We start from the raw sequence: 13712 nt of genomic DNA, 5'->3' as shown, positions 1-13712 counted from the left end.
TTTGAGAACAGATGTTGAAAGGTGGACTGTAGGCTTGAGGGGCTTGGGGAGTTTTTTAATTGCATTGATTGAGCAAGAGGGGTCACAGGTTAACGGTCTGATTTGAGGTCAGGGTGGTTGTTTAAAGTGGTGATTTGTGGGACTTGTAGTCTGGAGGGTGGGGATTAAAATTGGTGGGTGGAAGCGAATGGTTAATCACTAGGGTGGGGTCATGTTACATGAGTTACTAAAGGCAGCGTCACCGGGCCGGTGTGATTGAAACATTTTCACAAGGAAGGAGAGGAAAGTAGTTGGATTGATGACATTGAAACGGAGGATGCAGGTAGATGAGAATGTTTAGTTTGTTTCAGTTGTGGGCATGGGTGTATTTGAGTCAGCCCAGGTTATTATTTGACAGGAAATGATTTGGGTGTTGCTGAGTTTGTGCACACTGGGAACAGATTTAAGGGAGGCACTCTTTGAGAGAATGCGTTATTGGGTATATTTTGGAAGTGTGTAAATACGTCCTTATGCTGTTCGTTGAAAGACGGTAAAACTTGGCAGAAATGTTTACATGTTGCTAATGTTGGTATAATTAATTCTGAAGTATTGAGGTTTAAATAGTAATCTAATGCCATTTTTAGGTCGAGCCTAGAGCAGCGCAAGCTGCTTGCTCGACTTATTGTAAAGGGGTAAAAAAAAGTGCTACCAGATGCTGCCATGGCCGGCCTAGAGGCTGAGTGCATGTGCGCGGGCGCGCGCTTTGCGTGCCTCTCTCCACGCTTCAATTCCCTCCCCCTCCCCCACCACAGATCTCGTCAATCTGCTGGCCTCATTAAGTGCATCGCGATCACTTTCAGCCTCATTAAGTGCATCGCGATCACTTTCACTTTCGTCCGGCTTCAGCGTTAGCTCTTGTTTCATTAGTCTTTTTTTCCTAATCATTCAAAGTGGGTTTATAGGCGATTTATGTGCCCGTGATTTCCAGGCTACTGTTCATTTGCGTTCATGGGTGCCCACCTGTGGGTGTGTGAACTGACTGCTTTACGTTTGTTTTATTCCTGCTGTTGTGGAAGGGATCGCTTTATTAACACCAACCATTACTCATACAACATGTTCCCACTAGATCTGACGTCGCCCTCACACATACTCGAGCACGGACAGTGTACCAACATGTTGTAAATGCTTCAAGCTAGCCTTGGCCGTCGTAGCAATGCAGGCTTGAGCTGCCTTTCACAAACTGTAAGATGGGGTCTCGCCAGCATTTTGTGGGCGTTTTCATCCATTGCACACACTGCTCGTGGCCTTTGGTGAAGTTAAATTACAGCGTCATACGCATGAAGTAGTTATGCTTTTTGCATATGCTAAATTGTGGACAATATCTAGGCATGTTAACGAGTTGCAGTGTTTCCCTTAAGCCAAAATCCACCCACGTAATACAGTAAAACTGTGCCTTGAAACTCTCCATAGGTAGTGCATTGTTGATCTGAAATATGGGGAAAATAAAGAGTTACTTGCCTTTTGTGGCTTAAATATGAACTCTTCTCTGGAATACGGGAATAGCAGAATTTAGTTATGCTCTTTCCATAATTTTTCTCTCTGGATACTGGGTTGAGTAGAAAATATCTTGTGGAACAGCGAAAACAATGTGAGCCACAACTTTGAGACATTTTCTCCTCCAAGTCGTGCGATTATCTCTTTATTTAATATTATTGCTATACCCTTGCTTTCAGTTTTCAGGCAATCTAGTGACCTTATGCATTTTGCATAAATAAAAATCGTTTCTCCGTTTTCTTTGTGGAGATTTTAGGGGAGAAGAATTTTACCATACCCAAATGTAGATGTGCCCCATGGCTCTCGAATCTCACACCTGCACTGTAGACTCCAGCGTTTTCTTGTGACCATTAGACTCTGTCTAAAGACAGTGCTGACTTGTCTAATCACAGAGCATTACCAACCTAAGGCAAGGAAGGTTGTTTGACAAGTGCTTTCATATTTGTCTTTTGTGGAAGTTCTGTAGGTGATGGATAATCGTGGACAAGGGTTGGGCCTTGTTTACTGGTTTCTAGGAGTTCCAAAAGAGTTTCTGGCACTGGGAGCCAAGAACACATGTCTGTGTTCTGAGATTGTCCTATGAACTCTACTTTCAAATGCAGGGTTTTCGTTCAACAGCGGCTCGGGTGGGGTTCTCATGATTGGCGAGCTTGGCAGTAAACATCACTGGTGGTGTTCCCATATGAAAATTTGAATTTTTGTTTGATGCTCCTGGCTACCATGAGGAAGCTGCACTCGTTTGTGCACCAATCTTCCCATTAATAGCCTGGCTGTGCGTCTCTTCAAAAGAGAGAAGCCTCAATGTAAATTTTTTTTAGTTGTGCATACAGGAACACAAACCATGGGCCCACTGCCTTGGACAGATGAGCCCTCGTTTTGTTATTAAAGTGGGCTGTAAAGCTTAAGTGTTTGAGAGCCTCAGGCTTTGATGCTCCTTCAAGTTGTCTCGTGCAATACTAGAGTGATATGGGCTTTGTTGAGATGAAGCTTGTGGCACTCATTGCTGTCTTGGTTGTGGTAACTATTAGCCTGAAAACTGGAGTTAGTGTGAATTTGCATTACCTCAAATGCTATGAATGCACGTGGTGAGATTTCAATGGATACATTTCGCCAAGTAAAACATGATGGAATATATCAGTAGATAGCAAAGCAACATAAAGCAAAAACACAAATTTCAGTGGTAATTCCTTTCCCTCAGAGAAAAAGTTGCAATAGTGCAGAATTACTGGTGTTTTTAGGTCTCGCCTACGCATAGGAGGGCCTTTAGCCGCCGCTCTGCTCATTTTCAAGCATACACTCGTGCTTGTGGCGGCATCCACCTTGCGGGAGCAAGGAGCGGCGCGCATGCTAATTGGCTGTTGTTCGCTCCCACAAGGTGGATGGTGCCACAAAGCATGAGTGTGCTTGAAAACAGCTGCTGCTTGTTATTTAAGTAGCCTTTGATGCAACTTTGAATGTTGTCCTTCTGAAGTCTGTGCTCTGTATCCAGTCTCACCCGAGCTGTCCCGTGTGAGCTGCTCATCTGAGCCCTGTTCGTTTGACACAACAGCTTACAGACAAGTAATATTACGCGGATGCACACTGCTTTTAAGCATAATTTAAAGGCAGTCAAAGAGACTATTACAAGGATGTGCACTGCAATACCTATCTAAAAATTATTAACTCAGTATTTGTATTTTTTATTTTCTCTGGCAAACTGGCACTCGCTGTACTGCACTTGCTCCGTGTCCTCGTCGCGCATCACTTGCGACCTAATCAAGCCCCGCCCCCTCCACGCGACACTTTCTGGACACAACCCCCAGCAGACTGCTCACTGTGGACACAGGGCCTCTGACTGCATCTCTCCCTTTCCTTCCAGCCTCTTGCGCTCTCCGCCTCCAGATCACCTCTCCAGTTCCTGGCTCTGTTCCTCCACTCCTCTCCAGCTACCTATCCACTCTCTATCTTGCTCAGTATCCACCTCTCTTTCTCACTCCCCACATGCCGGTCCTCCCCATCTCTTTCAACGCTCCTTGTCTCTGCCATCTGCTCTTTCTCTTTTAACCCTGCTCTCTCTACCATCTTTCCTTACTTGTATGTATCCTCTCTACACATTTTCTCTCCTCTCTTTCTCTCACACTCACATCTCGACGTCTTCTGCCCATCAGTGGAAAACCTATATCTCCTCCATTGTCCCGCTCTCTTCCCAATTATCCCTTTCTCTCTTCTATGTCCGTCTTTTTCTAAGTCTCCCTCCAGTCAGCAACTGCCTCTCTACATATATATATATTTTTTTCTTTCTGCTTGTTTTGCCTTTCTCCCTGCATGTCTACTGCTCCTCTCTGCCATGTCCTGTTCACCAGTGTCCCTCTTCTGTGCAATCTCCCTGTCAAAACTCTCCCCATTCACTTCCATTCAATCTGCCTGTATCTCTTTCCCTCTGTTCATGTCTGTTTTTGCCAGTTCGCACTCAGTCTGCAAACCCATTGCTATCAGCATGCGCCGGTGCCTCTCTTTAACTTTAGCCTGTCTCTCTTTGACCTTGTAAAACTACATGCCTCTCTTCAAGCCCTCCCTCCCTCTCACTCTATTTGTGGACGTTTCTCCATTCCTGCCTATCGCATCTGTGCCTGTCAGTGTTCACTGTCTGCCTCCCATGAGCATGCCCTTCACTTTCTCCTTGTCTCTGCTGGCTCACTCCCTCACTCTATCTGACTCCAACCCCACCCCAACTTGAGGGCATCCCTCACGCTTCTCCTCCAATCTGTCCCTGCCATTTCTGTGACTGCCATAGCCCATCTCCACATCTGTCCCTCCCTCCCCTACTTGCCAGGCTTTCTCTCACACTATGTTGCTATGGCTCTCTCCCTGCCTGTCTGCCTGCGCCTCTTCCTTCATGCCACCCCTTTCTGTGTAGTTAGTTAGTCACCCCCGCACGTAACCTTTACTGCCCATATTTCTTTTCTGAATGCATTAATCTCTTCTGTCTTACTTCTTATTTGCCTTTGTCTCATGGGAAACAACCAATCTTGGTCCCCACTGTCTCTCCCTCACTATAAATGTCTCCTACCTCATACCTTCCTCTACATGTACCTACCTCTCACGTACCTCCATTCTCTGCTGGCTGTTTCTCCTCCCCTCCTCTACCTGCAACAACCCCCGTCATCAAACTCAAGGCAACTCTATCTTTGTTCCTGCCTGTCTTTTGGGACCTTATAAGTATTTAGTTATGCAGCACAATATCCTTGGTGCAACACCATGAACTGTTGCATGGTTAAACACATAAGGTCCCAAAGGCGAGACCTATTGGCTATGCCAATGCTTGTTTAATGTTATAGTGAACCCCTGAAGAAGGGCTAGGAAAGCGCGAAATGCACTGGGTAAAACAAGGTACACTGCTATGGATGTATTATGTTTTCCCTCGTGCCCCAGAGAAAGGCCCAGATAGACATATCTGTCGCATCAGAAACATTGGGATAACATACCATCTTACATGTGAATGGAGAATGAACATGTGAAAACGAATTTTGGAGTACACAAGTGCTCCGAGCAGTTGAGCGCAATCATGCTCCAGTTTGGATGTAGCCATGTACAGAGAACCTACCATAGCGGACATTTGCTACATTTTAGGGAAAGCCTAATCAGTGCTGCAAAATGTACAAAAAGGTGCTTAGGGAATCCACAAATTGCATTAGAAGCATAAAGTTTGAAAGGGTGAAGTCATAAATGGTGGCGTCAGTGTAGGGTTTTATCAATGAAAGAACGCTGGAACTCTTTTGGTTCCCACTGTACACCTTAGGCATACGACATAAGCATTAGAGGCATGAGTTGACTGCAGGCTTAGAATGTTGAGTTCTGACTGCCACGCAGTGGAATAAAGACATGTAAAACTACTTTCCATGTATGGTGTGGTTATTGGCGAGTACCTGGGCTGGTAGGAAGCTACAACTGGCAACGAGACAGGGGATATGAAGCCTGTACATTTGAAGCTCTCCTCCAGAGAAGTTGCCGTGGTCCAGCAAACTGCTTGTGCATGCCACGTGTGCAGCAGTCAAAGTGCAGGATCGCTGCTGACACCAGTGGAGTCTCTGCGCAATGCCAGCCTGTGTAAAACGCCTGAAGATAAAGAAAGTGACACTAAAAGTGTAAATGTCAGTTGCCAGGAGCTGAATGAAAGGGGCGCAAATAAAAAGTACTGTGCCTTTACGCAAACTAATGCCATACACTATACGGAGTAAGAACTCTAAAGGCAGATGCAATCAGGTTATGAAAGCAGCACACAGCAATAGTTCAGTACAAGTCAAACTGAAATTCATGTGCTATGAAACAGATTAACCAGGTGTTTGTGAAGAGACATTTAAGGACAAAGCCGATCAATGTTATTTGCTTCCATGGAGAAAGATTTATCTACTTACAGAAACCACTAACAACTCATCGTGCAATGCTGTGCTGCGAAGCAACCTCAGAAGGAAGGTCGGGTTGTACTTGACAGCTGTGTGGCCCCCACCAAAGCTGATTTAAAGAGGCTCTGAACAAATCCACAGACCACCATCAAGTAGAGAGCTCCGATGCAGAGCCAGGGTGAGATCTAAGTTCCAAAAGTCATTAAGGATGACTATGAAGCCAGCACGAACCAAGGCGCTAGAGAATCTATGTCTGATCAAGTTCTACACAAAGCGTGAGAGAACACTACTGTCCACACAAGTATATATGGCTGCTACATTTTTTTAAATGCCATCTGCATTTGATACTGCCAAAATACACAATATTGGCAATAGATGAACTGCTAGGAAAGAGACTTTTGAAGATTTCATAGATGCAATAGATTAGAATGATTATACAAAGATTACAAAGTATCTGAGGAACATGGCTGGTGAAGGAGTGAAAGAAGCTATGAAAAGATACCATAAGAAGGTGAAGTGATGTATGATCAAATCAAAACAGCCATGAATGTCAATTGTAATAAAGTGCCATGAAAGATGCATATTCAAGAACGTCAGAGACAAGGCAAATCCAATTGTTGAGAAACTGGATGTTCAGAGGAAGCACTGTAAAATCAATTATTTAATGATGAGGAAGCTACCCGCCTCTGAGTAATCGATGGATGTCTGTCAGATTCCTTTTGATGGTGAATGCTGAAAGAAACTGAGCTTATAACAAGTCCGCAAGGCTGCTTGAGCTGAAGAGCATGCCGATCGTCACGCGACTGACATGGAGGCCGGAGGTGCCCAAAGTGCGTCAGTCATGAGCATGAAAAGTAAGCCAAAGTGCAAGGCCGGTGTAGACAAGGCGATGTCTTCACAGAAACAAAAATGGCAGTCGAAAAAAAAAATAAGTTTCAGATGTGGACTGTCGTTTCCACCCGGAGGTAAATGTCGCACCATTGGACAGATATGCATCGACTGTGGTAAAGCGAACCATTTTGTGATGACTTACAAAGCCTAAGAAAAAAGTAAGTGTGTCACAGAGTGAAGACAAAATGGCCAACCGAACGCTACCTCAGCAACGTCCAGTGTGCTCCCACAAGGCCAGGCGGTCACTTCAACTGAGGCAAATCAACACCACATGAAGAAGATCGTCATCTAAATCTTCAACAAAGAGTTCCACAATATCAGTTTTCAGTGAGCGTGACAATCACATATTTTGCAATGTTGATGTTTACTTCAGAAAGGCATGTACATGTAGGACTAGTCAAATGTGAGGAACAACTCAAAGTGAAGGAAAAATTGATATGAAAAAGCACCGAAAACATTCAAACATTGTCCAAAAATCACTCTAAAGGTAAATGGATGTTCGATGCAATTCATAATTGACAGCGGTGCATCAGTAAATATCGCGCCTGAGGAGAAGTATCAAGAATTATCTCTGTTACCACAACTTATGAAGTGAAAGACTAAAGTATACATGCCTCAAAACCCTTAAAAAGTCAAAGTTTGTTTGTAGCCATGATGAAACATAAGAAAACTGTGGTACAAGCACCCATTCATGTACTTGAAGGATCAGCTTCAAGTGCTTGTCTGCTAAGTTTCAACGCTGCTGCTGATATCGGACTGATATCAGTGAACTACAATGTAAATGCTCAACATGAAAATATAAGTAGATTTCCTTCATTATATCATGGGTTAGGAAAACTCAAAACAATAAAAGTAAAGTTACATATAGATGAGGATGTTTATTCTGTTGCTCAAAGACACAGACAAATTGTGTTTTTCATTGTCAAGAAGCTGCTGAAAATGGACTTAATTTGTTGCTTAAACATGACATCATTGAATGCCCCTCTGGTCAAACACCATGAGTTTCTCCCGTTGTAGTAGTGCCTAAAAGAGACAGTAACGTAGCTTTATGCATATGCATTGACAAGCATCAAGCCAACAAGGCAATTAAGTGAGAGAGACATCCAGGTCCGGACATTGCTGATATGATAACTCAATTTGATGATGCAAAGTTTTCTTTCAACTCGACTTATATAAAGGATATCACCAACTGGAACTTGAAGAAAAATGTAGGTACATTCCAACCTTTTCTACGCATATTGATCTGTTTTTCTATATGTGATTGAGATTTTGTGTATCCCCTGCTGCAGAACTTTTCTAAGACATTATTCAACATACCATACAGCCTGTAGTAAATGTATTTAACTACAGTGAGGACATATTGGTTTTATGAGCCTCACAAAAAGAGCATGACAAAGCTCTTATGCAGGTATGTTATTTGCTAAATTATGCAGGCTTAACTCTGAATGCTGACAAATGTGAATTCCACAAAAAAATCTTGAAATTGTTTGGCCATGTCCTTTCTGGTAGGAGTATGAGACCTGATCCAGCTAAAGTGCAAGTGCTGTCTACTGCAAATCCCCCACAAGATATTTCGATGTTACGCTCATTTCTTGGAATGGCCAGTTACTGTTGTTGATCCATACAAGACTTTGCTAAGGTTAGTAAGAACTGACGAAAAGAATGTGTCTTTTCATTTATCACATGAATGTGAAAAGAGTTTAATAAAATCAAGCAAGCCATTGAGTGCCACTGAAAGGGCCTACTTTGATCCTAAACTTCATACAGAGGTTGTAGTTGATGCTAGCCCTTTCAGGTTAAGCGCAATCCTTGCACAGTACAACAGACAGCCAAACACCTGGAGACATATTGTGGCATATGCTAGTAAAAGCCTGTCACACACTAAACATGCTTACTCAATACCTGAGAAAGAAAGTTTGGCAGTGGTCTGGGCTTGCGAATATTACCATGTGTCCTTGTACGGAAAGCCTTTCGCAGTAGTGAATAATCATCAAGCACTGTTGACAATATTTGGCAATACCAAAGCCAAAATGCCTCCTCGAATTGAACGTTGGGGTTTGAGGTTACAAGAATACAACTGTGCAACTGTGGTCCAGGGAAAGATAAGAATCCTGCTGATTATTGTTCAAGAGTGCCATTGCAATGCCCCGGTACCTCATCTAAGAAAGTGGTGGCCTACATCAATTTTATTGTGAAATTGAGCACACCAGCTGCCATGGGTAAACAACGTTTACCACAAAACTTTTTCCCCGCAGGGAATTACAACGCGGTCATTACAATGACCGCGTTTTAATTCCGCATACCATTACTCCGCTAGTCGGAACAACGACTTGCGGAGGGGGGAAGAAGGTGTTGGATTTAAAATCCAACACCTTCCCTAATCTCCGCACAGACTGGAGTTGGAATAGTAAATTAGACTATTCCAACATCCAGCACCCCCCACCCTCCGCAAGTCGTTGTTACAACTTGCGGGGTAATGGTATGCGGAACGACCGCGTTGTAATTCCCTGCGGGGAAAACTGCGGGATAAGGAGGCATGTTCACTGCCATGTCTTTAGAACAAATTGTCACTGCCATGAGCCAAGAGTGTGACATGTTAAAGTTGAAAGACTTTATGACCAATCAATCATTGCACCAGCACTCTAGACCTCTCACCAGTGACAGTGAATATTTGAAGTTCAAAAATGTAAGAGATGAAATTTCAGTGACTCAAGAAGGCCTCATTCTGCAAGGTACACAAATTATTATTTCAAAGAGTCCACGACAAGTGATCGATGTCACCCATGAGGGACATCAAGGAATAGTTGCTGCCAAGCCTGGTTTCCATATCTCAACAAAAAGGCCATAAAAGAATTAAAGACTCGTCATGTGTGCAACTGTTTTTTGTCTCAAGATATTCAGCACACCATGAACATGTCGGAATTGCCACATCCTGCTTGGGAAAGAATTGCTGTTGATTTATTTGGTCCTCTTGAGAATGGACATCATTTTCTAGTCATTGTTGATAAATTATCCTTTTTTCTATTGGTAGAAGACCTTTCATCCACTACTCATGAAAAGTTTATTTAAAGATAAGATTCCATCTTTACAACATTGGGTGTACCTGCAATCTTAAAATCTGACGGCCCACCCTTTAATAATCAAAAACTCAAAGACTTTCTAAATCACCTCAATAAAAAGCATTAAAAAACACTCCTCTTTGACCTGGTAGAAAGATTCATGAGTACTCTAAAGAAAGCTGTTCAGCATGCTGAATTGGAGAAGTTCAACCTCAAAGTTGTTTTAAACACTACTCTTCGACCCCTAACTCGATGACCGGGGAAAGCCCCGCAACTCTCATGTTTGGAAGAGCTATGATGAACAAGCTGCCCCAATGGACTTACCTTAGATCCAGTAATGAGGAAGAAATTTATACTATGGACTTTGGCCCTAAACAGAAAATGAAAATATATGCTGACAGATGACATCATGTGAAAGATGTCTCCTTTACAAGAGGAGATTGAGTGCTTGTCAGACAACCCAGAAAAAGAAGTCTTATGCTCCTTTTGAGGCTGAACCATTTACCATCACTAACACCAAAGGACACATGGTGACTGCCCAGAGTGCTGGGAAGTCCCTTATGAGAGATTCCTCTCATTTTCGACTTGCGGCCTATCACTCACCAAACGTCGTGGTCAATGTGGAGACTGGGTCCTGAAGACTGTCTACTGATAATTCCACTTCACCTTTGCAGATCGGTGACACTTTGACTGCCAGTTCCCGGTTCCAATGACCCGATCAGGCCCAATTCAGGCAGCACGATGATTAATTGAAGAATTGTAATTACCTGTATATCTATGATAATCTGTGTGTTTATTCATCTATTTATTTGTGTATTTATTTATCTATTTTGAGAAAAAGCTGTATATATGCATTATTTCAAAAACTCTGCCTTACCCCAAGAAAAATGCAATAACAATAATGAAGTTTTTAATATAGCTCTTCATCTCACAGTGATGTTGTTCCTAAATTGTGCAAATAGCTGCTGGTAGTATTACTCAGCTTCATAGTACCCAGTTCACTGAACATGGAAGGATGAAAAGCTGGGTATGCCATACTTTATTCAAATGTGCAGCCTGTACTTACAGCAAACCTTTGTTGGCAAACATTTAGCAAGCTATGCAAAGTTAATGTATTTGTTACAAACTTACCATAGTTTAAGATGCTATAGAATGTAAATATCCCTGGTGAAGAAATCTGTGCATTATTCAACTCTCAGGTTACAATACTGAAAAGATGGATCAAAAGGTAATTTGGTAATCACATGTTTGCTGTGATAGATCAGAGTGTTATTGTGCCAGATGGAGAATACTGCATGTAATGTGCAAATCATTGGTTTATTTGGTGGTAAGGCAGGTTAGCTGCTGTATGTGTTCTTTGCAGAAATTCTTGCCTAGTAAAAATGTTAATTGGATTATGGGGCTGCTGCAAACAGCTGTATGTCACTTATAATGGGATAGGTTTGAATTTTGCATTTTACTAACTCTGTTAAAATAGGTATGCTTCATACGTGTAGAAATTAACACCAATGATTAAGGGCAAAACACTTCAGTTTGTATTTTATTATTGTAACTATACACACATATAGATCTGCCAACCTTACATGCATAAAGAGCATAAGAAAATAAAAGTATTCATCCAAAATGTAGAGATAATCAATGTCTTCCCAGATAGACTACTGATTCTGGAGACAAGGGTTAGCAGGAAAACTCTAACAAAAAATGTGTCAAAGGATACATGTAGACTGAAGGATTTGATGACAGAATGAAAAGCCTTCCAATACCCCCTAAGCATGGCACACAGAGCAGGCACCAGTGCATGCTGCTGCCACTGCATATGTAATGCTCTGTTGACACACTACACCTAAAAACACTCAGATGGATTTGCACGAACTAAACAGAGGAGCTCATTATTGTGCTGCTTCATGGTGCATTATTTCTAATGGAAAACAAATTCTTTTGTACTTCTGCTTGTGGGGTTTCCAATTTTTTGTGTAATGAGAGCTTCTTGTGCGGAATTAAAATCATCATAAGCTACTAATATAACCGCGGTCTTGAAGCCACAATGTGCTTGGTGAGACTGTTGCGGCCCGCCAAGCATATTACGAGTTTCCTCATTGTCACACTTTTCATGGCGACTGCCATGAAAAGTGTGGCGTGCGGAAACAAAGGTGTACCTTTGCGCAATGGGGTGTATGCAAGGGGTTACATGTTGTGCTCCCCTGTGTGCATGCACCCAGTACCTGCACGGCAATGACTGCAGCTGTGCAGGTAATGATTTTGCCATTCACATTACGGTGCCTATTTGATAGATACCACTGTGGGGATGCCAAAGAACAGCCTGCCAGACAGGAGAAAACTCCTAATCTGGCAGGGGGTTCAAACATCACTTTGGTGGTGTGGGAGCGGGCGGTCCTGCTTCTGCACTACCAAACTCATAATAAGGCCCTTTGTCTGTTTAGAATGCCTCTACATAGGTAATAAATGATGGGGACGCACCTTGGAGGGGACTCGAAGCAGGCTACCTTACCAGCGCCGTGAGGGCAACGGCAGGCTCGCAATTTCCAGAAGGGGCCCACACAGCCAGCACCCACCAGCCAAATCGACCCTCAGGTCCGCCGTGAGGGCAACGGCATAAACCAAACTACAGCACCCAGACTCCCCTGGTCGGCGCTCGCAGGTGACGTCAGTGGCAGGCGTCACCTGCCTACATCAACGCAGCGCGCCTACCGCAGCGCGGGACGCACCTTGGAGGGGACTCGAAGCAGGCTACCTTACCAGCGCCGTGAGGGCAACGGCAGGCTCGCAATTTCCAGAAGGGGCCCACACAGCCAGCACCCACCAGCCAAATCGACCCTCAGGTCCGCCGTGAGGGCAACGGCATAAACCAAACTACAGCACCCAGACTCCCCTGGTCGGCGCTCGCAGGTGACGTCAGTGGCAGGCGTCACCTGCCTACATCAACGCAGCGCGCCTACCGCAGCGCGGGATGCACCTTGGAGGGGACTCGAAGCAGGCTACCTTACCAGCGCCGTGAGGGCAACGGCAGGCTCGCAATTTCCAGAAGGGGCCCACACAGCCAGCACCCACCAGCCAAATCGACCCTCAGGTCCGCCGTGAGGGCAACGGCATAAACCAAACTACAGCACCCAGACTCCCCTGGTCGGCGCTCGCAGGTGACGTCAGTGGCAGGCGTCACCTGCCTACATCAACGCAGCGCGCCTACCGCAGCGCGGGACGCACCTTGGAGGGGACTCGAAGCAGGCTACCTTACCAGCGCCGTGAGGGCAACGGCAGGCTCGCAATTTCCAGAAGGGGCCCACACAGCCAGCACCCACCAGCCAAATCGACCCTCAGGTCCGCCGTGAGGGCAACGGCATAAACCAAACTACAGCACCCAGACTCCCCTGGTCGGCGCTCGCAGGTGACGTCAGTGGCAGGCGTCACCTGCCTACATCAACGCAGCGCGCCTACCGCAGCGCAGGACGCACCTTGGAGGGGACTCGAAGCAGGCTACCTTACCAGCGCCGTGAGGGCAACGGCAGGCTCGCAATTTCCAGAAGGGGCCCACACAGCCAGCACCCACCAGCCAAATCGACCCTCAGGTCCGCCGTGAGGGCAACGGCATAAACCAAACTACAGCACCCAGACTCCCCTGGTCGGCGCTCGCAGGTGACGTCAGTGGCAGGCGTCACCTGCCTACATCAACGCAGCGCGCCTACCGCAGCGCGGGACGCACCTTGGAGGGGACTCGAAGCAGGCTACCTTACCAGCGCCGTGAGGGCAACGGCAGGCTCGCAATTTCCAGAAGGGGCCCACACAGCCAGCACCCACCAGCCAAATCGACCCTCAGGTCCGCCGTGAGGGC

General features: G+C 44.9%; 1 protein-coding gene across 1 annotated transcript in view; it reads left to right on the top strand.

Moving 5' to 3' along the window:
* The first annotated feature begins 243 nt into the window (after nucleotides 1-243).
* LOC146798327 (uncharacterized) overlaps nucleotides 244-13712 on the top strand; it is a 37041-nt gene continuing 23572 nt past the window's right edge. Inside the window, exon 1 of the mRNA XM_085627952.1 lies at nucleotides 244-322. The gene's annotated coding sequence lies outside the window, so the exon portion shown is untranslated. The remainder of the gene's footprint in view (nucleotides 323-13712) is intronic.

This window comes from Triturus cristatus, chromosome 9 (assembly GCF_964204655.1).
Source record: "Triturus cristatus chromosome 9, aTriCri1.1, whole genome shotgun sequence".
NCBI lineage: Eukaryota > Metazoa > Chordata > Amphibia > Caudata > Salamandridae > Triturus > Triturus cristatus.
The sequence above is the reverse complement of the archived record's forward strand: the minus strand, read 5'-3'. Positions and strand labels throughout refer to the sequence as shown.